At 38.3% G+C, this 24240-nt stretch overlaps 1 protein-coding gene across 3 annotated transcripts in view; it reads right to left on the reverse strand.

Moving 5' to 3' along the window:
• The window catches only part of DACH2 (dachshund family transcription factor 2), a 247862-nt gene that overhangs the window by 93685 nt on the left and 129937 nt on the right, over window positions 1-24240 (reverse strand). The gene's annotated exons all lie outside the window — the stretch shown is intronic.

Raw genomic sequence — 24240 nt, forward strand, 5'->3', positions numbered from 1 at the left:
CCATAAATTCAACATGCTACAGTTTTTCAGATGAAACCAAAATTATTTAGAACAGACCATCACCTGGGGTGGCAACTAGAGCTACCTCAGATGGCAAAATTACAACCAAACTCTATTTACACAACTTTGTAGAATCGTTCCCTCCATGGTATTTCTTCCACATGGGCAATTTTTCTGCCAGAATAGAAAGTGAATGCTGTGATCACACAGCTACTGCTGCCCTGGGTACCTAAGGCTGAGAAATCTGTGGCCACTTCAAAAAAACCACAAAAATATTAGGCTTATTTGAAGCACAACAACCTAAGCAATGAAAAGAGGAAGCCCAGGCACTCCTCTCCAAATGCAATTTAATTAACACAACCTCAAAAGACTCAAGTTTGAAAGCTGCCTCACTTAGGAACAGAAATTCCTGGAATATTCTTCTGAGACTTATAACCACTTTCCAATTCTGGCTGCTGAATTAAAGCAAAATATTAGTGCTTTCAGATCATTTGAAACACCACAACTTATACACAGCGAAAAATATTTGGGGATGGTATTAGGGGTTCTCCAACTCTAAGAACCTACCACATTTGAATTATCACCAAGCTGACAAGAGATGTAGAACCAAGTGCAGAAACATGACCTTAATTTTCTTGGAACACCTGATTCCCAAATGAATATTCCTTTAATTATTCGATGTAAAATAAAGTAATACTTGGGGGAGCAAGGATTAGACTTTGGGCCTCTACATCTTCAAATGAGGACTCTACCTACTGCTACTGTATGGACTCTTGATACACTTCTGGCATAACAAGATGTCTTGAGCTTCTGTTTTGTTTTTCAAATAAGAGAGTGGAAAACCACATTCATCCAAACCAGTTCCAGCCTGATGCTTCATACAGTCCTCAGGAATGTAGCTTCTGCTATGAAGTCCCTTTCACCAGAGTTGGTTGTTTTAAGGATTCTGTGCTGAGCTGGCACTTTTGGCGTGTTGTGGCACATCAATGCCATGCAGTTCTTTTTGAGAAGGAAATGAGATATTTTAGGTAAGTTCAGTTCTATTTCAGCAAGGTTTAGACAGCAATCTGAGGGCCATACCTGAGGAAGGACAAGCTTTCATGTAACTCTCCCATCTCCACAGCAAATTTCTGAGGCTGGAGGAGCCCTGTCCTCAGGGCAGAGCTGAGCTGGTGCTTTGGGCAGCTCTGAGTAGGTGATGGATATGTGAATTTCCAACACTGCAAAGGGAAAATGAGGAGGCAGCCCAGGGGCTGGAGAAACCAGATTTAACTTGGAGCTATGTGTAGACCACAGGTAAAGAAACACAAGGAGCCACATCTTCCTCTGGGGCCCAAATTAATGACTATTGATCACAGGGCCAGAGTGTGGGGAGCACAATCACACAAGGGGGGACCTTAACTTTCATTTTTTACCTCTGATTGTTCTGATCTCTCTCTTTTTAAGTTGCTTTCATATAGTTTTGTTGAAGCTTATTCATGCACATTTACTCACCCAAATAACAGGGGAGACAAGTAATTTAGTCCCAATAGGTTGATATCGCCTTTGTTTATGAAGTTATGCCAGAATAGCTATTTCCATTTTACGCTATGCAAGGCAAAGAACATTTTTCAAAGCTGAGACACTGACTGGAAGCTTATTTTCTTGTTCCAGGTGGTGAATAAAAATAACACGTAGAAGATGAACTACACCATTTTTAAAATCTTAAAGGATGTGTCTCTACTCATTGGTCAAGCTGAATTAACTTGCAGTCTCCAAGCCAAATGCAGGCTCAAGGAGGAGAGGAATAATTTAGTCACTGAATTGAAACACTGAGTAATCTAAAATTATGCAAATATTCTTTTTGCCCTTGCATATCTTTAGAGATAAACTCTACTGGTCCTTACTCCCGCGTTTGCATCAGTATAGCAGTTTCATTTCTTCTAGAACTATGGCAACAAACATTTTTAGCTCAGGTTTTGTGCAATTATTTCAGCAGTCAAAAGCATGCTCGGATTTTAAAATAGATTCTCAAGATTTTTGAAATGGAAATTAATTAAATGCACTTTAAAAATAAAACTATGTTTAATACAAATGATGTCCAAGATGTACTGAAATCTTTTTTCCAATTCAGAAAATACTGCAGGTTTCTATTCATCTTGCTTTTCCAGAATTCTACATTATATAACTAACCCCTTGCAAGCATTGTAATTATTATACTCTTCAGTCCTCAACCATTTCTCAACATTAATACTGCACTTTTTGCAGCTATCTTTTTAGAGCTGAGAGGTTTAATTCTACATTAAGGCCTTTTCCCACACTGATAGATTGAGTATTATATATTATTATAAACTTATCTAGCCAATATTCCAATGCATTCCCAGTAAGCATTTAGCTCTGGGTTTAGAAGTTAAATATGCAAAACCTCTGTCAATTTAAAGTTTATTAAAAACACAAATTCTGCTTCTTCTATAGATGTTTCTTTTAAATAAATCTTTTCAGTATTTATCTACTATATCCTTTAATTGACATTTCCTTAAAAGTAGCACTACAGTGATAAGACTAGGTTTAATAACTAATACTTGACCAGTTCACAGTGTTAAATATAAATCTTAACTGTAATTTTACTCCTCTCTATATTTTTAGGCCTACTCACTTCAGTCAGGCTGAAAAGTGGGTGTGAGACAGGCTCCCCTAATGTGAAGGAACTTACAGATGACCAAGAAATGTATTTATGTGCTATTCAGAAAATAAATGATTTGTCCTTATTTCTTTCAAAAATCCACCAAACTGCTCATACTTGAGAAGAAAATTAACCTTTTTACTGATTAACCATTAGGCAGCTTTGACTGTTGAAGAGAAAATTGTATTACAAATGAACAGCTACCTGTTATCAAATTACAAGGTATTTTCATCAAAGGACCCAAAAATGCAGCACATTGACCAGTGAACATGTTTCCACTGACCTGGGGGAGATTTTTCCAGTTAACAGCTTCTGAAGAATGCTTCCTTTTGATTCTTGTCTCTGACACAAAAATGATTGTCCCATTTAGCCCCTGCTCTATCACATACATCAGAGAATCCTATTTACTCACACGCTATTGGAACATTAAAATACAATAGTGTGATTGTCTCTGGGAGAAAATTTTAAAGATTGACTTCTTTCTTTTTTTTTCCTTTTTTTTTAAAGGGAGTAAGATCAAAAGCAAACTTTAATAGATGTTTGACTAAGGTCACACTCCTAGGAAATGGAACACTGAAGATGAAAGAGAACAAATAGATTTGGTTTTTGATCTCAGTCAAATGCATTTGGCATTGTTTAGCTTTTATAAAATACTTCAACTTTAGGCCATATCATGATTAAAATGAATTGGTTGAAGTCCTGAGGTTTAAATAGTTTGGTAAGACTTTAACACACACCAATATTTGGAAAAACATCTTAAGTATTTGGCCATAATTTTTTCTTACTGGAATGAAGTCAGGTCAGGCCTAAATACTGTTGCTAATGCCAGATGAATATAAACAATTTCAAGAACACATCTTCCTAATCATAGGTAATTTTAAGAGTTACTATCCACCAGTGCTGTGAAATCAGGACCAATGGTGTTCCTAGCAAGAAACTTTAAGGGAAGTGCAGAGCACTGAGAAAAGTCATTGGAATTACTCAAATAAAATGTGTCCCCAGCCCAGAGTGTGTCGGATCCTTTTACCAAATTATTTCACAGTTCTTGCAGATGTCCACATTTGTAAACTAAACAGTAGTAAGACAGGAATGGATTACAATCTACAAACTATTACTTTCCAATTTGTCAGCAATAATGGTGTTTGCTAACTGAAGACAACTTGCTTAATTAAGGGAAAAGATGAGATAACACTCATTAAAGCAACAGGCTGAAATCATTACTATTGTTACAAAAAATTAATTATCATTAGCCATCAGAAGCACTGCAAAAACCTATAAATCACTTCATAGGCTACAGTCAAACTTTCCAAAGGAGTTCCACAAGCTCAGCCCTCTGACAGAAATCAGTGATGGCAGGAAATGCCCCAACCCCAAGCTTCAAAAATGCCTTTTTAGAGTTTTGATGAAAATTAATGATTTACCCCACAAAATATATTGCAATAGAAAAGAGTGCAGCCGAGTTATGCAAACATTTGGCCTCAGAAACACTACAGAAATGGTACACAAGGGAAGAACTTCCTGCTCTTACCTTCAAATTACTGTATTATAGCAATGAGAAAGAACTGATCAAGAGCTGAGAATTTCCCAAGATACAAGGTCAGGTGTTTATCATCACTAAAGGAGACACAGCTGACCACAAGCCCTAAAGGTAACCCAGGGAAGGAAGAGGTGATTCCCTTGTACTTCACTTCTCCCAATACCTTTCTCAAGGGCCACTTAAAACACAACACAAAGGATGCCTCAGCCATTATTTGCTCTCCAACATCCAGCCACAAATTTAACCACACCAAGCAATAACTCACTCAATTCTTCTTTATACTGATTATTTCTTTAAAAGGGGAAATATCACAGGCTCCCCCCTCTTTTTATTAGAAGGACATGGCCTATTACACCTTTTTGTATTATTTATGACTTCCATGTACCACATTTCTGCTGCTGAGGCAATAAGTGTGATTTGCTGAACCCACCTGGACACTGAAGATCTGTGCAGATCAGAAAACCCAATAAGCTTAGATCTGACTCTCCCAGGTACAGAACACCTGCACCCAGCAATATTTTAGCTATGCCATTCTCAACTATTACAAGTATGCACCTCTCTTTGTACCCTGAACTTACCTGCAAGACCCTGCCATACATCACAAATAAACCTGCTTTGTTTCTCAGCACCTCAGTTCACTGCCACCAAAAAACTTACACCTTCAGCTAAACTGGAAACTTGTCACCCAACTTGAGATGCAAGTCAGTACTGATCTATGCTACTGCAAACCTGATGCTTAAAAATCCCTGCCTTAAACCAGAAGGATTAGTAATGGACAGAAAAATAATAAAATTCTAAGAAGGCTACTCATTTTTACACCAATACAGAAAAGCTATTTGGAAAAGTACTAAAACATCTTGTTTTCAAGGACAGAGCACACACTTTGAGAATGGAAGCCACTGAAGCAAACTGGATATTTGCCTAAGAGTAAACAAGGGCATTTTAGAGAGAGGCTGCTTATCCACCCCACATGAAGGGGTTTTTAACATATATGCAATTAAAGCATTATATATAAATATAAAGAAAATATATAAACTATAAATATATGCTTTCATTCTCAACAGTTTGTTGATCAACAAAGTGTAGCCAATGTGGGATCCAGTTCCTGTTTCTCCTATTAGTTATATTTCTCCAGGCACTGAAAACTTTCTGTGTTTCTTGAAGCCATGAATGTTTTCACTTCTCTATTTTCACTTCTACACTCTTAAGACATTAAGCCCATAAAATGTCAATAAAAAACTTCCTTTGTTTCAGCAGCTGAATGTTTGCTATTCTGCATATCCCTTGTTTTTCTTGAAGGACACAAAAACTCATAGGATTAATTATTCAGCACATTTAGGCATCACCAAAGCAGGTCTTGGTCTCAGCCTTTTCCCTGTCCAGCAGCACAAATCTCCTTTTTCCTTTTTATACATTTCCCAGAGAAGGTTTATCTGCAGATTTAACTGTGGAATATGTTGTTACTGGAATTTCAAGAGAAAGAAGCTCAAAAATCAGAAAGCTTCTTTATATGGAATATGCAAAAATGTGTTCAATGACAGAAAAAAAAAATTAGAATTAAACCAATTAGTAGAATACTGTACAACTAATTTGGATGTGTGGTAAACAAAGTAATCCCTTGAGTCTTCCAACTGTTCTGCTGGTGGGCTCAAGTTTCAAAATACTGTGCCTCTTAAACAGTGAAATAAATAAATTCTTCATAATCTTCAGTGTCTGGTTCTGTGCAAGAAAAGGAATTTATTAAAAAGCACGAGTGTATTTATGGATAAAAATAACTTCTAACAAATAAAACCCAGTAGAATATGAAGCAAAAATTAAGTAAAATAGTGCTTGATTAATTTGGTCCTTAGTAGGAATATAAAAGGACCAGCCTGTGGAGGATATCATAAGACTGATTTATATTATGAATACTGAACTATCGAGGTAGTTGCTTATATATCACGTTTTATAAGAGGCACCATGGGATCACACCATCTGGTATGGAGACATCAATAACTGCACCTTTTAAAAAATAACAGCCAGAGACCAAAAATGAGCACTGGGAGGTTTTCTTTTGTTTTCTTTGTAACTACGGAAATTTTCCAAAGGAAAAAGAGGAGCACAGAAAGGTGCAGCAGGACTAAAGGCCAGCCTTGGAGGGGCACAGGAGTCTTGGTGTTCCCACACAGGCGAGGGCAGATGCAGAGTGTCTGTTCTGCTGGTTCATTTATGCTTCAGATAAATTGCTGGTCTTCCTAAAAGATATTTGGTAACATCACAGGCAAAAATACTCGATTAAAATATGTTACCTTTTTTTATCCAACAGCTGTGAAGCCCTTTAGGCTGAACAAAGTGAGGAAGAGACAACATAGGTGCCAAGTCCATACGTAACTTCTGCTGTCACAAGCAAAACACTGACTTAAAGTCTAATAGTAAGACTATATAAGATCATCAGACTTTGGGTGTTGTGACTAGACAATCTTTAAGGTCCATTCCAACTCCTTAACATTCTGTGATTCCAAAAAAAAGTGTAATCTGTAACCACTTTAACATGTGCCCCTCCTGTTATTTACTATAAACTATATTTAAGGTACTCCAGGAAAAGCTCTTACCTTGTGAAAAAACTGCCCTGAACAATTTTAACCAAGGGTAAAGAGACATATTCCTATGCACATACTATTAGAACTACTTGTATCTGTACAGCTGTGATAGGTACCCAGATTTACTGAGACAGCATTAATTTACTTTGGTCCACATGATTAAGTATTTTTGTTCTTGAGCTAAAACAGTTGTAAGTGCAGAAAACAAATGGTCTCCAGGAAATGAGTTATCTTCCCCTCCCTGAAAGAACTCATAATATGACGAGCACAACATCCCCAATGACAAGATGAAATGGTGTTGTAAGTTGTAGAAATAACAAATCTATTATGAATAATTCCCACTAGAAATCCTGGAGAGTGGAAAACCTACTGCCTATTCTTACTTTATGTACTGAAAATAGAAAAATGACTGGATTTCCATTAGATTTACCCACAACTTCAGTTGCATTCGCTCACAGGTGACTAATTGTTGTCTCACATTCTTGTCTTTTCTATTTGGCCAAACTGAACAGAAGGAAAAGATGCAAAGATGTCTCCTGTCCCCTGACACATCAGGATTCATTATGGGGAAAAGGAAATGAGAACTATTTCATCTTCAAAACACTTTCCTAAGACATTAACATCTAATAACAGTATTAAAGTCACATTACAGGTCTTTAATCTGTGGCAGTAATAATGCTGTCTGGTTCAATAAAAATACACATTAAAATAAATATTTTGGCTATCCACTCTTAGGAGTCTGCAAACAGTATTATTACAAGTTGAAGACACTTTGGGAGAGTTCAAACTAAACTTTAAGAGTAGCACTATTGCAGTTACAGCAGCTTGCATCCTTTTCCTTTTCTACCCATGCTATCCTAGAGAGAAATGAAAACTATTTCATCAGGATTTCTTATGTTAATACTTTTCAAAAAGGAACAAACACACAATAGAAGCTGTCAAGTGTATTGAAACCAGTAACTGAGTAAATAAACACAACAAACCAGAGCTCAGGAATTCTGCACATCTCCTGCAAACCTCATCTGCAGAAGTAAGGCCATGCTCAGCTCACTCCTGAGATATTCCTTACCAAATTTGACCAGAATTCTAGCAGAGATACCAACTCTATCACCAAAGTGTAACATGGTAATTGCTGTTTAATCAGGAAAGCAACCTTTAAAGCCCAACCAGAGTGGCACAGGTTATTTGTCACCAAATCTGGCAGGGTTGGAGGAGATCCTCTGGATACACTGACACATTTCATAATACAATTTACTGGTGAATGTATTTAAAAGTTAGTAAATAATGTTTATTGCTGTAAGAGCAGCCCTTTTAATTTGCTAAGGAGTTTGAAAAGGTATCATAACTTCTTGCTGGTTTACATTTACAAAATTGAGTGTCAGCTTCAAAGTTTTGGGAGCTCCAGCCGTCGAACGTGAACACATTCATCTGCAACAGTGCAGGCACAGCACTGGCCAATGAGATATTAATTAATTAAGCTGTTTACCAAAAATAAGAAATAAAACAAGCATATTTTTGCTGTTGGCTTCACAGAGAGTGCAATCAGCATTTTCAGATTGCAAAGTAGTCTCTCTTTGTGTTTGTTTTTGGCTGGCTGACGACATTCCCTCGCCAATAATGTGTTACTGCTTGCTCTTTTTTTCAGAAATGGCTGAATTGAAATAATTGAAAGGCTTCTAAATAATATTCCAGCACTCCCTTAACAGCACATGAAACACTCAGGAAATGGAATTCCCCTAATTTTGTTCCATAAGCTCTATGGCTCCTATTTACCCCTTTTTTTTCCCCCACACAGCACCTTCCATACGGTGGTAGATGACAAGGCAGATAATCCCAATTACATGTGATGGCAGATGAGGTGAGCTGGTACAAAGAACAATGCCTTTCATTTCAAATTTCTGCTCTCTATCTTTCTTGGAGAGATCACTCCTGTTGGCCTGGACTGGTGCATTTGATGGATGGGTCAGCAGCGAGGGTTTCTATGAGCAAATGAGTAAGATGCACATCCCATCCCTCAAACCATAATGAAAATCTTTATGAGATTGGATTCATGCTTTGAGATGACCTAAGAATATGTTCCTGGTTCTTTACATATCACAATTTAGCTATCCAGTGACAGCATGAAGATGAGCCAGCACCAGGCACTCCTGAAAGCTGGGAAAGTAACTCACACAGGGGCGGTGCTACTTTAAGCAGACATTTCATACTAAATTAGTTTTAAAACCTCCATATAACAGCAGTAAGACAAACTTTTCTCATCATACATGTTCCAGTAATCTTTCTGAAGCAACAAAACTGCTGACAGAAAAGCTGAAGATGGAGTTTTTTTCTGAATTGCCAGAAGTTGCTCAGTCCTGTCTTTTTTTTTTAATTAGCATGTAATGAGATCACAGAACTAATCTGCAAGTAATATCTGTATACATAGGAGAGTAAAAATAAAAGACAATATTATTTATGCTTTATACCTGCACACAAAACCACACCTCTGTGCTGCCAGAACTGACCATATTTACTGCAGGTAGGATCTTCTTTCTCTAAACTTCACTCCTGCAAACTATATTATTTATATTAACTATAAATTGTAGCTATAGTTAGTAGAATATTGAAAAGTTCCCTTCACTCCTTGGGAAAAGGATCAAGGTAGGTCTCAAAAATATCTGTTGTTAAAGCTGCTAGAGAAGTTCCCCCCCCAAAAAAAGAAGTTTGTTAACAAAAAAAAATTATTTCAGAAGTTCTCGTTGAGTTTTTCACAGAAGTTTAATACCTCTAAAAGCTGCTGGCTGATGATTTAGTGACATGAAGTAAAAATTATTCAGGAAAACCATTCACTTTCTTTGCTCAACCCACGTTGAGTTTGCTCAAGCTTGTGTTTCCTCAGCAAGGCCATTAACTGATAGAAATGATATTTAGCAGGTAAAGATTCATTCCTTCATTCTCTCTCTTTCATGATGGAAAAAGACTGAATTTTTCTTTCAACTATTAAAAGCCAAGAATAATGATACCTGAGAGAAGGTGAAAAAGTACAACAAAAATATATATCAACTGTTACGGTCTGGACAATGAAACACAAAAATATGAAGAAGAATATCCACAATCAGCACATAATTTATTGATCGCCCTTTCTCAAATGAAGGGCCATCAGCTAGTTTAAAAGTAAAATTACATACTAAAATAACAGCAGAGAGAGATAAAAATTATGAGGGTCATGCAAGGGGAAAAAGATGTATTTTCAGCAAAGATTTTTAAATGAGATGGAGAGTCAATGAGGCAGAGAAATACAGGAAAGCCCTTCCATGCCAGAAAGAATTGCAGAAAAGCAGGTTCTTTTAGCATTAGTGGTGAAATGTTGAGTGGCAGCATGGGAAAGAACGCAAGAAAAAAGCAAAGTAGACACTCCTGAAATAAACTGCCCTAATTCTGCTTTTAGAATGTATATTAATTACATTAGCATAATGGAAGTTGTCTGAAAGGCCAGACAAAACGGGGAGAAGAAAATAAATGACTTGCTAAAAATGTGCTAACAAGTTATAGGGACCTCAAACCAAGTTTAAATTGTATAGAAGTCATGGATTGGATCACTTCGCTCTCTCCTGAGCACACAGCTCTGAAATCCTCCTTCCCAAATCCCAATCCCTGCCAGACTCCACAACAACTTTTGCTCCCCACACCACTAATGTCATTTCTGTTTCTGTGTCAGGGACCTGCACTTTCCTGGTCACTGGGGACATCTGCCACCAGCTCAGTGCAGTCGGGGTCGAGGGAGGAAAAAGGCAACAGGTGAAAGAAAAATGGCAAGTGCTTGACCACGGAGATAAAGTTCAATGGATTTGCAGCAGTAAGCAGAAATTTTAACATAAACTGGGTAAAAAAAAAAAAAGGTCAATTTTTAACAGCACAAATAAATAAACGCCGGGACGATTTACCGGGTGTGGGGTGTGTTCTCCATCTGTGAGCTGGTCTGGATGTGCTCCTCAGATCCAGTTCAGCTGGATGCTTCTCACAGGAAGACCCTGGTGAAATTCCATAGCCCAGATAACACAGGAGGCCTGTACACATCCCCTGACATTTCTGTTTGCTGATGTGCAACCCAAGAGCCATCCAGGTCCACAGGCTGCCACCTGCACTGCAAATTTACCCCGCTGAGTGTAAAATTCCTTGTGGGACAGTCAGAATCATTGCAGGTGGTGAGCTTTCAAAATATGGCATGGCTTTGCTTATGTGCAGTGTGGATGTAAACAGACTGTTTGCACTCAATAATTAGGTACACAGTTATTTTGGTTTCTTAACGTGAAATTTTAACTTTTTAAGAAAAATTATCCTAACGGTCTGTTTGTTTAGTTGCACGTGGCCTCTGCAAAGGTATCTGTTCTTTAGAAACACACATTTAAAAGTCAAAACCTGTGCCCCAGTGGCCAGGGTTTTTCCACATTTTTATATATATATATTAACAAGTTTAACCATGCATCATATGGAAATCAAGTTGTGTCCTTGAGGTTATTTTTATGCAAACTGAGCGTGACTGTGATACTGGGGGTGAATAACCAGCTGAAGGGAGTTTATCTTCGCGTCCAGCGCGGATCCCCTGGGATGTGCCCACCAGCACCTCCCATGCTCCGTGGGCTGCAGGAGCCACAGTTCCCCCTGACCCAGCAGGTGCTGCCTCTCTGTGTGCTGCCAAGGCACGTTAGGACGATGCAGAACAGGATTTGTGTTGTTAAAATGCAGCATAATGACACAGGCATTGTCACCTCTCACGTACTGACACGGTGCACCCCGCACGGCCTCGCCTGGCTCAGCACTGTGGAGAAGGAGAGCCCACCTTTCCAGAGGATGAGCCACCACAGCAGCTCTTTGGTGCCAGTTTATTGTAATCCACTCACGTGTAAACCCCAGCACTGCTGAGGTGGGCACAGAACTCCCTGGGCCATCTCCACACAAGGGATGTGGGAGAAGCCTCCTCATCCAGCTCTCCAGTCTGAGACACACAAGGCAAGACCCCGAGTCTCTCCTGCAGCCTCAGCCCTCCCCAACTGCATCCTACACACTCTATTTAAAATCCTAAATACTAAACAAGAATTTAATCTGTGAGAGGACCATGCTCTTGCAGAATATTCTATTAATTTATATATAACTTCCCACAATGACAACCTTGCAGACGTATTTGAAGAACAGGCAATGCAAATACCAAACTGAATCGTTTCTAAGTATTTCCTAAATGGTCTTCCTCTGAATTATGAAATACAATTAAAAAAATACAATTTATTCAATTATGGAATCATATTAAAATCCAAGACTTTCTCTGGCCATTAGAACACCTCAGTCCAAGCTACACTGCACAGCTGTGTATAATTTCAGGTATAATTTCAGGCTGATGCTAATTCAGCTGAAGCTGCTCTGAGCCTGCCCTGGCCCTGCTGTGACCACAGTGATGGTAGTGGGAGGCCCAGCACTGCATTAGCAGGGTGTGAGCAGCTGATGAGCTGTGCTGATTCATTTCCAGGGATATCTAGTTGGAAATGATTGGGTTTCAATCCTTGACCTACAGAATTTTAAGCATCACTTCACTCATATTAGAGATTTTGTACATAGACAAAATACAAATTATGGATGACCATTTCAGCAGGAAAGAATGTCCTTTACAGTCAAGATTATTTATTTTTCCGAAGATTTGTTTAAAAAAATCCTTCTGTTTAAAATAACCCTTCCTAAGCTTAAACTTGGTAGACCTGATTGTTGCTAAGTACGCTGAAGTGGGAGTGGGTAGCATAGTTTTAGGGTAGGTATAGTCATTCAAACTAAAAATCAGTACTGAAAGTAGGCAAAATTAAGAGTATTATAAATAAGGAAGAACCACATTTATGAGAAAAAAAACCCTGCCTCTGCACTAACAGAAAAACTAGAGCATGCAAGTATCTCACACATGCTAAAAGTTCAGTTCTAAACATCTGTCTGCCTCTGCACTAACCCCAGAAAACTCAAATTGCTCATGGAACTTGTGGAACAGAACACGAGATCTGTAACTGAACCATCACTGGAGTCACTGTCTTCATCTTTGTCACCAGCTCTGACACCTTCATGGTGACACAAGAGCACAAGCCTAGAACCTGTGTTCTGGCTTTTCAAAGTCAGCCTTCAACATTTGTCCTTCCTCTGCTTAGAATAATTAAAATAGCCCCACAATTTTAACTTCGTATGTATTTGTTAGCAATGGTTATGCCACGGAGCACATCCCAGCAGGCATTTATTTTCTTTTCCCAGAAGGAAGTTACTCAAGTTATATCAATACTGTAAACAAATGCTTTAGGTGACAGCACAAAACCAAAACCACTCACCTCTCGTTAATAACCAACAGGTTAAAATTATGCCACGCATTTTATATTTCAAATATGAGGACTCATATGATAAAACAGATCATTCAATTTCATGTACTTAAGTTAAATTGTGATTACAGTGTACTGACTTGTCCTTATCCTTACTATGACATCCCTAAACCAGTGACAATGGAAAAGTGCTAAGAACACATCATGTAAGCTGATCAGGGAGGCCACCCAACAGTCAGAAACCAAAGTAAAAAAACCTGGCAATACTTAAATATTAAGTTTGAGTTCCCTAGTGAGAGATGCCACGATTGTTCAAGAGCAAATGAAAATAATTCTCAGAAAATATCATCCTGGGATCGAAGAAGAAAAGTTATAATAAAATGTATTTCTCATGTCTTTGTACAGATGAATGTGTATGCATATATACATATATATATGTACAGATGAATGTGTATGCACAGATGTAAATATATATATATACACATGAATGTATAAATCTGATCCTTGATTTTAATTGCACAAAAAGAGAAATGGAAGGAAAACAGATTTCAACATAGCTGAGGTCAAAAGAGCCACACTGCATTTATGATCCCAGTATGATATTTTAGCTCATGAGCTCCAAACGTTTGTTTCACTTGTGTTACAGAGAAAATACTAACAAAATACTAACAAAGTCCTAAACAGGGCACCCACACTGGCTGACCCAGCAGTGGAATTACACCCAGACCTGTTTGCTCCCTGTACCCCATGGTCTCCTCAGTGCATTTATCAGACAGAACTTCATGCAGCAGAACATCCCGGGTTAGGAAAGGCACACCTGGGTAGCAGGATGAGGGACAGCAACTGGAATTGTTTCTTCCTGTGGAAGTTGTACCTCCAGCCCCTTCAGCTTTATACGTGATTGTTGCATTTTCAAGATTCCATGTTACATCTTTAATTGTGGGCATTTAGCAGACTGCCTTTTATTATTAAGATACTGCTGACTTTTATTGTCAATGTGGCCACAGGACAAGGCTAATAATTACCAGCACCAGAAGCAGCTTGTGGTTTTATATTACATTGAGGTAAATTACACTGGAATTAGAGTGGATTACTTTTATCAAAGGGGGAATAAGCTGTTAATTAACTCCCCGCTGTAGCAATCTTTTTCTGAGCTTGCAACTGTTATTAGCTCTAGATTAAACTGTTGAATTAATTTCCCACTTACTTACTATTTCAAGAGTTTTTAATTTACCTGGCAGCAGTTTTAATGGGAAATTGTATTAGTGAGCATAAATTGTTTTTGGGAAGGGTAAACAGTTTGTGATAATGTTTATTAAGTCGTTTTGTTTGAGCAAAAATATAATTGCAGTTTTAATTAGCGCATGGTTGTTGGAGTATTAGGTTTGAGATCACATCATGGCATTCTGAGAAAACAATCACCCAGGTAATCCTAGCATTTATGAGGGACAGTAAAGGGAAAAGCTGTGTCAACACTGCTCCATGTACACACCAACACACAGGTGTGAACACACGAGCAAAGCCTGTTAGGAAAGGGACAGGTGGTTACATTGCTCCCCCTGCTTGCCAAGTCCCCTCTGTTATCCCCAGTGTGATATAACATCTAATATTAGATAATATATTATATATAATATAATACATAATTATATATAACATAATATTATTTATATTATCTATAATATATTACATATATTATATATTATACAATGTATGTTATATAATAAAACTAGACACAGAGGACACAATTCAGCTTAAAAGTGACCTGGCAAAAATAAGTTACCTGTGTCAACCAGCAGCCCAATCTCCAGGTGTTGAACTGCTGCAACTCACTGGCTGCAAGGCTGAAAAAAGCACTTGCTGATAACAGTTCTGGCTGGAGAACCATGATGTAGAAATAGATACAGGCATTAGCAACTCCATTACAGCCATAAACACAGAGCCCAATTAACATTTGTTCTTTGGGTTTGTTTCCCTCCATCAGCACTTTTTTCCTCTACTGAGTTCGAGGTGTGGTCAATGTTAGAAACCATTAAATGTTCCTCAAAAAGTCCACAATATGCTTTTTCTAATCCAAGCAGAAACATAAAAATGTTCAACTGAAGTTTATTCAATTAATTTTAGTTCTCAATTTATAAAGATTTTACTATTCATGCAAAGGAAAATGAGAATTAAGATGCGATGTGCTGACACTGAGTGGAGTTTTACAGCCTTTTTAATACAGATGTAATTTTAAAAATAATAGGTTTAAAATAGTAAAAACCCAAAAACTAATAGTTTTGCTAAATTACCTTTTTATTACATGGTTTCAATTAGCATTCCCTCATCCTCCCACCCAACGAGCAGATTGTTCCCTCTTTGCTCTGAAGGAAATTATGAGATGAGAGAAGTACAGAAGATACTTCAACCAAATTTTAGAGCCTCAATTGAAAACACAAGTACATAGCATTCCCAGAATGATTTGTTGCAGCAAATTCTATAAAAGTTAACAGTTCTTAAAGATGTATATAACTTATGAAGCATAGTTCTTGCATACAGCCATAGATTATCCTCCTAAACTCATCGGTTATTACATTTAATATGCACTATGCTAAAAATTACAAACAATAAAATGCTTTCAACCTGAATGTGGCTTCTCATGTCTTTGAAGTCATCAGAAAGCTGCGGTGGTTTTAGTTAAGGTATAAATCTGGAGCATGAGGAAAATGTTATGCTACAGGTGCAGAGAAGATTTAATCCACATGTTGTGAGGTTACATATGGATAAAAACAATGGATTAATCCTCGGGTCCCTTCAGTTTTGACTCTCCCAGGTCAGAAGAAAAATGGCCTAATTCTGAAACTCTATGTTCCCTGTGGTGAATACACCTTTTATTTCATCTGCAGAAGGTTCTGTGAGACAGATCCCAACTGATCATCATTTCATCATCATTTATAAAACTAAGGATCACAAAATAGGTAGAAATATCCATACAGAGAGAAAGAACGGAGGCCACTGCTGCAGAGGTGAACCCAGTACTACAAAAACCACTCAGCCTTGCCTATGCAGAGCCCTGCAACAACAGTGCATGGACCAACTGCAACCACACTGAGCTTAGGCAGCTCAGGTATTCAAACAGCATCCCAGAGGCAAGACTCTGTAGAAGAATTCTGTAAACACCTGAAATCAAATTTCAAGATGTTCAAATAAGACCGAATTTAATATTTGCTTGAGTTCATGAAGTATTAATTCTCTTTCCTGACTTAATGAGCACAGCTTTTAATGCTCGAAGTTCTGTAACAAAAGTTCACCTCTGGAAACTCCAAATGCTTTCTCAAAATCTTTTTTAATTATTCTCCTCTTATGGTATAAATATTTTATCCTAATAAAATCAGTCCTATTTCCAGAAAGATTACAGTATAAACACACTGATATATAAAACTACAGAGCTTAAGATTTCCACAAAGAAATGTTTGTCCTGTTCTGTGTTCTCAAACAAAGGAAAGGACAGTCATGATAAAGAGTGCTGAGAGAAAGGGAGCCTGTGCCACAATATATGCAGAACTGGAACCCATTTCCAAAAATAACTTACTAAGGGACTCAATCCATGTAACTCTTAAATATCTCTTTCATTTATTTTTTTAAGAAAAAAGAGTAGCCTAATTAGAGCAAAGACCTTAAAGCTTTCTTTGAAGAGCTTTATATTTATCTATCAACAATATGTACCATTTATACCGGTTTTATACCTTATTGTCTATGATGGCATTCCTTAAAAAGGATATTTGTCAAATATAAACCTGTCAGGCTACAGTAGATCTGTGTTAAGATTAGTTCTCTACTCCACACCAGATTCATCGACCTGAACCTGCTTGACATACCTATTACAGGACTGGAGTTAAGAACACAAACAGGTTCAATCACACTGTCCAGAACACAAAACCAGAGCTGTTAGATGAAAAAGTCTTAATCTCTTTTTTTAGAAACCTCACAGAATAGAAATCTATTTAGAGATTTATGGAAATCTATAGAGCTCAGTTTGACATGATGCTTTTTAGGTACATACATACACACAGCCCTAAATCGATGGAAATCAGTGTGTATCTTCCTGCTAAGTCAGACAGCAATTTTATAGTTGTGATTCTCACATCTAAAAGCAGCAAATTTTAGACAGCTGTAGGAAACAAAAGGTAAATACAGTTTAGAACCAGGGCCAAAACCAACCCCAGGAGATATAAATAGCAGTAAACACCTTGGATTTGAAGTCTCAAGCTTTGCTAACTTTATCTGGGTTTCATTAGGGGAAAAAACAAACTTCTTAAATCTGGAAGAAAAGAACACTATTAAAAGCACATATGTGCTCCTAAAACTGAATTTAACAATGCAAACTTTGATTTATTGCTAAGTGGGGAAAACAGGGACCATTAGCAACATAAAAACCCTTAAAAAGGTTAACAAGAACCAAAGGTTCACATGTTTCCAGTATGTTCACCCATGTTCAGGACGTCCTGTGCGTGCACCGCGGTGTCCCCACGTGTTAGGGCTGTCTTCAAGGAGAGTTTCAGGCACGATGGGCAGAGCACACATTCTCCAAGGAGCCAGTGTGAAGGTGCAGAGCTGGAGGGCTGTTTTCCCTGCTCTCCAGAGAGCTGGGGACCAGCAGATCCCCGGCAGAGTCCCCGTGACAGGGGATCCCAACACGGAGCCGCCGCGCCGCGCTCGGCTCAGCGCGAGCCCTGTTGTGGCTGAGGCAGGTACGCTGTAAAATTTCAATGATGCCTTTAAATTCTAATGGTTTCAAGCTGCTGTAAACTTCTGCAGCCATCAAAAATAATCTGTCATGGGACTAAGGGGTATGAACATCATGTCAGAGCCACTCTGCTGTTAGATTTATTGGAGGGTAAAGCATGTCATTTATGCATCAACTCACAGGAGAAAAAAGCAATCCCTATGAAGTTAATCTAATAATAGACTGGAAAGCAATGATTACTGTTTCATGTGCAGCAGCTATTTGTAGCAGGAGTTGGCCTAATTCAGCAGGCCCTCCCTGTCAGAGCTCTGGGATTAGCAAGTATTTAGATGAAAATCTATCAGGAAACATCAAGAAATGGTTTAATGAGGAACAAAAGTCTTCATGGCTACATTTAATATTTGCTGAAACTTTTTTATTTGCACCACCACATTTCTAAAACGCTTACTGGAAATGACATCCCAAATAGAACACAAATGTTGAGGGACTGTAACTTCAAGTAATCTACCACAGTTCCCTACAGTTTCAGTGCAAAGTCTGCTCTCACCCTTCTTATGTGGGCAGAATGCCCTGAAGTTGTGTGGAAGATTTTTTAAAGACATGACTAATCATCATGGCCTCACTGTACTACACATTTTCCACCCTCTAAATATTTCATATCTATTGACTTATCAACCTCCTCAGTCCCCACATGGCATAATCCAACTCTTGGCAGTTTTGGAGGAGTGGAAGCAGGACAACAGCCATGTGACAGCCAGAACCCAGACATACAGAAATGGCACCACAGGGACTAGAGGTCAGAAGATCCTGAGTGAGCCCCCAGATCATCCTCGTGCCAGGAGCCAGGTACCTCTCACTAGGAGATGCCTCAAACATTCTCAGTTTTTGAAACTATTTAAAAAAAATCTCAAGTCCCTTAATTAGGTTCAAGTTCTAAGGTTAAATAACCCTGGGGAAGAGGCTGCCTTTCATTCACCCATTAAGCAAAATTAAAACTAACCTAGGGAAGATACTTCCCTTTCACTTATAGATATTGTTCATCACAGATCACAATGAAAGTCTCAAACTGAGAAAACAAGGCTCTTATTTTCCTGAGCATGTAGACATCTCCAAATGGCCCAACCAGCAGAACCCTCCTCAGACAACGAGCAGCAGCTCCTGCCATTTCATCTAAACCTGTAGAAACAGGCAAACACAGCCCACTTCCCCTGTAAGTACTGACATGGTTACAAGTCTGGACTGGCAATACCAAATCAACCTACTCTATCTACTCAATTTAACTCATTAAATTTTCAGAGTCATGGCTAAACCAAGATGAGCCAACATCTTGCATTTCAGAAAAACTTTCATTTTTAATCTGGGATTTAAAGTAAACACTAAGAGGAAGATATTTATCTTTTATTTCAACTTATTGAAATGACTCTGATCTTGATAACTCATATTAGACACACAAAAACAATTTCTCCAATTGCTATCAAATGGCATCCCACAAAATCCATTGCAAAAATTCCATTTGTTACTTCACAGATGCATAAAAGAAGAACTTGATGATTCAGAAGATACAAGTATTGTAGTTGTACTACTGGCTGTCATTTAGCAAAAATACCTGAGTGATAATATCACATGTCACAGTTCACACATTCTTTTGAAGACCAATGTGATCTTCTTGAGCTGGAGAACAGGAAACAGCTGAAATGCTCACTACCAGGACCAGCTAGTTCCTCAATTAACACAGTGGCTATTAATCTTATCCTTTAAAAATAGGCAGGTGGTAAATCCTAAAAATAAGCAACATTTTACTATCCAGTAAATTACTTCTATCTCATTGTAATTATCACTGTATCAGCACAGAAGTTCTGGAGTCACACAAATACAGAGTTGGACCATTGCTGCTCCAGAGATCAGATTGTGAAAATCAGAGAAATACCTGAGGAATTATAACAAAGAGGTAAAAAAGAACAGAAAGCAGCCAAGGAGACCAAAGGCCATTCTTTTATGATAACACCACAAACTGTCCTCATCTCTGTCTACCCACAAACCCAGACCACTTCCCACCTGCCATGAGACAGCAAGGTTGGTTTGTGGCTGTCAGTACAGAACTTTGGCCAGAGAATAAATTCCCAGATGGAATGAGGACAGCCAAAGAAGTCTGTCCAACACCCTCCTCTTCCTCAGGGTCCAACATGAGCCAAACCTAACCTGCTGTCTGACCATTATCCATCAAACTCCTAATTCTGATCCCTGGCAGCCACCCTTTGGATCCCAAGAGGTTTGTTGAACTTTCAGGGATGAGATTTATCTCTCTCATCCTAACCTTTCCTAATCCTCCTCTTTTGTGCAGGTGGCACAGACACCGCAGGCTTGAGCACAGGAAACCAACCCAAAGTGACCCCATAATTTATGGCTTCCCATTTCTACCTCTTTTGTATCACTCCTTCTCTTTACTGTCTGGAAATAAACACTAACTTGAAAGGAAAAGAAAAATGGTCACGGAGCATTTTCTAGGATGGCTCTGCTTTTCCAATCAGAAGCTCAGTGTGGAGGATTTTGGTGTGGGACACGATGCTGGAATGGCTCAGCTAATTGAGGGCAACCTCAAGGTCAACACAAATTGTGGTGTAGACATAAAAGTCAAGGGCAAAAAAATAAAGAGGAAAGGCAGAGCACTATGATCCACAGAAAAGTGGAGATCAGGAGAGACACAACAGAAAGGGAATGATGTGCCCATAGCAGTGGGCAAAAAAACCTCTTCTCAGGATATTTTCCTGAGCAAAATCTACAGTGAAAACTTTCGATCAGTGAACACAAATTCTCAACAGGATTAGGACTCGTGTTTAGCTAATACAGACTCTGATAAGCCACTCTGAAGAAATATTATCTGTAATTAAAAATTTTAATGAAGCAGTTCCAAAACAGGAAAGCCAAAACAATTCATGGTACATTTCCTTAATGTTTAATAGGTTTGAAAAAGAGATTCTGGTGACAAGTTTTCAGCAATCTACCCCAGCTACAAACAAAAAACAGCCTTCTGAAGCTTTATACAGACTAAGCTGATGTATTTCAGGAAAAGAATCTGAGATCAATATATCCATATATTACACAGGACTCCACAGAACAAGGGAAGTACTAAACCCACCATCTAAACAGCAAAGCCCTCTGAATTGCCATTGAAAGATGGCAAAGCTTTCTGGGTCAGCTGAATTTGAATAATAGGGTGTTCTTAGCCCAAATAACCTATTGACTTCCATATCTAACAATATAGAGAGACTCTTTCAAGTGCCTCCCAGATTTAGCAGCTGTTGCTCCGACACTGTCAGCAATGCATCCATCTTAATCACAGTGTGAGCCTTTCAACTTTCCTTCTGGAGGCTCTGCTTAACTTCTTTCCACCCTTCCTTCCACTCACCAGCTCCAGGCACAGTGTGAATGGGAGTTAAAACAATATTTCTGGTATCTCCTGTATCAAGCCCCTTTGTTTTAGTATCTGATACATATATTTCTGTACTACACATGTAGGAAGCCTATATTTGGATGCCTATGGGAGGTGCCTTCGGGCTATTTTTGCTTTGCTATTCTGATTCACTCTGCTGTAGCAACTCCCCTGTAACTTCCCTTGCCCATCACCACAGGCATTTCACTTTTTATCCTCATTATTCTTTTTGATTTTTCTTTGCTTGAAATAAAAGACTCCATATGTTTTGCTCTTCACTTATTGGAAGATGTTAATGCTGTGTACCAGAGGGCACAGTCAGATGAGGGATTGCCATTTGGACAGAATTATACACCCAATTACTGCCTAGGGTATATCACCTGTATGAGTGCTTTAAGCAGATCTCAGCTCTGTTTCTGCCAGAACTGAAGGCCATATTTTACTGCTGAAAACAATATTCAGTGCTTTCCAAAGGAGTATTTTTTTTCTGTCAAACTCATTCAAATTAACCAGTATGTAATGGCCTACAATTCACTGCAGATATATTTCTAGTTCTTAAAAATGTGACCCATCTGAATTGTGAGTGCTTTTAAAAGCAAGCTCAGCCATACACACTTTCAGTCCATTTTAAACTGTATTCAAACTCTTCTCCTCATTCAAGTTCTCATCTGAAAAAGTGAAATATTACTTTAAATGTACAGATCATAACAGAGTCAGGAGTGCATTAAAAGGAGAAGGGTCCTGTTTCACCAGCAAAGCACACCTGGAACAGCTTTAGTGGACTGGGCAGTTCACATCCACTGCATTAGCTGCAATGAGCATAATAAATGAAAGAGAATAAAATAAAAAACAATTTCACACTAAGTGAAGGCCTGACTTATAGGAAGTGGCAGCTCTGATGGCCCAAGGCAAAGAATTAGTTTTGCCACTCGATAATTTGACTGATTCACTCGAGTGGCCAGAAGAGGACATTTTCTGCCTGATTTCAGTGTAATCAAGTCACCTGCTCTGTGGCTGCCAGGCCAAGCCAAGTGCACCCTGCAGCACCAGGAAGGGCCTTCTGCACATGTGAGAACAACAGGGACATTCAGATCCAGCTGTATGTCAGTGTACTTTCATTTGAAACCAAATATGCAACATGAAGATAACCTACTCTGTTAACTCCCTCATTTACAGAAAACTTGGGGTTACTGCTGGCACGTCCTCTCAGTTCTGTTACAGATCCCATGCTTTACTTTTACTTTAACAAAGGTGGTGAGAGAGGCCAAGACACAAAAAAAAATTAATTCCAAGAATCTAGAAAGATGTATGACATTTTTTGTCTTGATTAGGAATGATTATGAAACTCTTTATAAACAATCACAGCAAGGTTTTGTGTTAGATATATGCAACATCTGATAAATATAATTTTTCTCCTCATATATATTATATAAAATGACTATAATACACATGCAGAGATCTGGGGGTGCATCTGAACAACTTGCATGACATGATGTCAGTTTTATTCCTGCTTTGCTGAACTGGGGTCACACTGGTAAATGTAATCTATGTGCTCATTTTTAAGCATATGCCCAGTTTCACTGGTTATTATTTACAGTTAACCTTTCAGGGTAATGATTATATACTGCATGTCAAAAACCAGGATTTTATATTGCTATGAAAGAGAATATTTTCTTCCCTTTATGCAAATATTAGACTGAGATTGACCCAGTCAGGAGAAATAATCAATTTAGAAATATCATTATTATTAAAACACATGGAATCAATATGGAAATGTGAAAACCAGTAATTAAACATTTTATTTTCTACAACTGTTCAACGGTAAAAACAAAGATGTAGATGTAATGTGCATCAAAATGATTTAACATTTTACAACCAATTTTCTACTTGACATATGTTAGTGCATGATTCATCCACATTTTTCAGAATCAAAGTCCATGATCTGGCAAACTAATTCTGTTAATAAAATGAAAAGGTGACCTTGCTTAATTTAATAAGTCTGTGTAGAAATACTCTTTCAACATGTTAAAGAATTACAAAAAGGTTATCATAGCTCGCTTTCATGGGAGAGTACTCTACCTTTTCCAGCTCATTTCTCAGACTTTTACTGTAATTCATTAGATTACATAAAAACAATGTAGATCATTATATTTTAATAAAGGCTTTCCTTTCCTAATAAAACGTCTGTCATTTATATTCAGGCACGTATTATATAAAATGCTTCTCTTTCTGAAGAAAACCTTTTCATATTCAAGTCATAGGATGTTGGTAGCTCCAAGAATTATTTTTCTTGGCAAGGGATTTTCAGGATGGATTTGGTTTCTAGACTGAATCCTCCAGAACTCCAGTCCTACATTTATCTCCAAAACAGGTACAACCCAGTTGCCACCAGCACAGCTCTGCAAACCAGAGGCCTCTCTCTTCAGCAAAGGACAGGGTATGATACTTCACTCATTAAGTCAGCTTGTTTTTCTTTACACCAATTAATGCTGACTGTGATAAAATAGTTGAGACAATACAAATACATTTCCAGTGAAATCTTAATAGGGTCCCAGTCACTTAATGAGAGCCATCAGACAATGAAATCTATTTTAGTTCCGCTTGCTTCCAAATAAAAATGTGAGCCTCCTCAAACTGCTCAGGAAGAGATGTTTCCTGTTCATCACCAATCCTAATTTGTTGCCAGCACATGGCATCATGTTTTATTGCCTGGGAAGGGCTGAAAGAAGAGCACATTCTTCCTGTGCAGGAGGAAACACCAACTGCAGCCGCCGTACCTTCTCTGAAGGGAAGGTTTGATCCTGGGAGATCAGCAGCTGCTCCAGAGAGAACAGCAAGGCACAGCCTTCAGTGCTGAAAATGCATTAAAAAAATGCCAAATTCTTCTCTCCCAGATTACCAGGACAGTTTTTCTCTACTTTACACAGACCAACCCAAACTGGCCCCTCCTGGTTACACTCCGAGCTGCTCAATGTGGCCAAAACAGAAC

This window comes from Manacus candei, unplaced genomic scaffold, assembly GCF_025592945.1.
Source record: "Manacus candei isolate 608988 ecotype Guabito, Panama unplaced genomic scaffold, ASM2559294v1 h1tg000003l, whole genome shotgun sequence".
NCBI classification, from domain to species: domain Eukaryota; kingdom Metazoa; phylum Chordata; class Aves; order Passeriformes; family Pipridae; genus Manacus; species Manacus candei.